This window comes from Phalaenopsis equestris, unplaced genomic scaffold (assembly GCF_001263595.1).
Source record: "Phalaenopsis equestris unplaced genomic scaffold, ASM126359v1 Scaffold000618, whole genome shotgun sequence".
Classification (NCBI taxonomy): Eukaryota; Viridiplantae; Streptophyta; class Magnoliopsida; order Asparagales; family Orchidaceae; genus Phalaenopsis; species Phalaenopsis equestris.
In genome coordinates this window covers 324,493-327,260 of record NW_018165058.1, presented here as the reverse complement: position 1 = coordinate 327,260, position 2,768 = coordinate 324,493, and positions in this window count along the sequence as shown.

Sequence of the window (2,768 nt, the reverse complement as noted above, 5' to 3'; positions counted from 1 at the left end):
TTTTCGGAAATTTATCGTCCATTGAACTTCTAGGTAAAGCCAAACAAATGGTGCTAACAGTAATCTAATTTAAGTACAGATGGCTTGGGTTAAGCACTTACAACATAGTTAAAATAGTTAAAATCTTTGGATATTAACTGAAGGACTAAAAATTATCAAAGTTTGTATCATTATATTCAAATCAAAAATTTAAGTGATATAAATCAAATGAATTTAAGATTGCTTAATTATAACATTATTAAGTCTCTCAAAAACTCAAAAAACATCTTACAATTTAGAAAACCACTTCCAATCATTCAATGATGTGTTTTGGATTTTGATATTATTTATAGAAGACACGCTCTTAAAATCTGCAAATAAATCTATAAATTATGTATAAAGAAGAACTTGGATTAAATATTGGTGAGATCTCAAAGGCTTGAAGGATTCTTGGGCTCTACATAATTGTTCTCAAATCACAGTCACCAAATCATCACTGTCGAATTGTCGCCATCCAATCATCTCTATTGCTTGACCGCCATCATCAAATTTTTGCCATCTGTCCAAAGCCCTTCCACTACTTACCAATTCACTGCAGTCGAATGATTGCTAAACACTATCATATCATCTCTTTTATACATCTTTGTTGGATTCCCGCCTTCAACCGCGATCATTATACTATCACCACCCATCAATTACATTAACTCTTCTACCACCACCAGACCACTATTACTCAACCACTAGTGTCTGATAGTCATGGCATTACACATTCACAATCATTGAAACACAACTACTGCCACATTAATGGATTGTCATTATCCAACCTCTACAATCAAATGACCATCGATGTCCAACCATAGTCCGTTGACCATTCTCATCTAAAAATAATCATCAATTACCATCGCCCGACCACGATCACTCAATCACCAATACTTGATTATAGTCGCCTAATGATCAACACCAACTATGAGCACCGTTTAATGGGACCTCTACTTCCATCATATGAACATTAATGTCTACCTACAGTTTCTCAAACACTATCACTTAACTATATTCGCTAAATTTTTAATGCCTTATCACGACCATCCGACTTTCATCGTTTGTTTATAATCACTCGAATTGTGTCAACCAACTACGATCGCCTAACCACCTTTACTCAATTATCGTCATTTGACCAATATTAGTTGACCTCTGTTTCCTAAACATTGTCGCTCATTTACAGTTGCCCAATCTCCATCATCTGAGTCCACGATTACTCGGCTATGGTCTTCTGACCATCAATTCCAACTGACTACATAACCTAGCGTGATCTATAAAATAAGAGCATATTGTTGTTACACTAGATAGCTTACTAAAATTGATGTATTCTGCCGTATCATTTTTTAATACTAATGCACACAATCATTACTAAGGTTGGTACTCACCAATTTTATCAATCGTTGTAGCAAATGATGTTGATGTATTACATCTTCTATAAGACTGATGTAGGACATCAATGTACATCATTATTTATAAGACTTATGCACGTATCAATTATAAGATCAATTCACGTCATAAATACTAATGCTAACACCCGCTAACTTTGTTGCCCTTCATTACTAGAAAAATTATGAAGCATGTGAGCCATGCCGAATTTATGCATAATTTATTGGTCTATTTACACTTCTCTCCAAAGAGAAATATTCAAACTTACTATAAATGATAGTTTGAAGCCAATTTCAATGCCTCCAAACTCCATCTACCAACATGAAATAAATTTATTTGAAATGCCTCATTTGTCATCTATGCACATTAATTGAATCATTTCAATTGAGTTTGATCTTATTTTCTTTTTCTGAGTTTTTCATATAAAATTTCTACTATCTCTTAAGAATTATATCTAAAGTTAAGTTGTTAATCTAAATATCTATTATTATGATTTTTTTCCACGATAAGAAAATCTATTTAAAATAATAAATAAATGATATTAATATTTTTTACTCAACATTTAAAAATATGAAATTCTTATGGACTAGTAATTAGATTAAAAAATTATTTATTTAAGATGACAAATTTGAACTACAATTCATAATTTGTCGCATATAATTACATATAATTAAAAACAAATAATAAAAGTAGTTATTTGGTACCATACATATAATATTCTTTATTCTCTCATTATATTACTCATTAGGGATGACAACAATTAATATGACGTGACAAATTGACCTAAGCCTGACTCAAAAAATACATGTTCGGCTTAACCCGAATAAAATTTGAGTCAAGTTTAGACTAGGAATCCTAATCCATTTGATTTTTCAAGTTAAGTTCGAGTTGACCCGATTGCTAAAAATTAACCTAAAACTCACCCACTACTTCAAAATTAACTTGTGCCCACTCGAGATTAACTCAAAATTAATTTGATTTTAGCTTGAATAACTATTATGCCTTCCGTTAGATAGTTTATATGAGTTAGGTTGAGTCAACAAGATAGGGTGGTTCAGATTCTAGTTGCATTAATTCAGTCCACATTTGTGTCAAATAATGTTATGTCGGATCAATCTAGCCATGCAATTTTGTGAACAATTACTTTAATCTTTAGGCCCAATATGACCGAGACTACTAAACCGTCGTCCAATCGTGACCGCACGCCCACTACTCGCCGTATGGAATCAAACAACGGTAGGTCAGAGGTTGGCCCCACCGCTCCCACCCACCCCTCCCACCCACCTAACCATTTCTTTTTTGGTTTCCGGCGGACAGCGCACCAATTTTGCGTCACTCAAATTTTCACCGCCAACGAAATAACG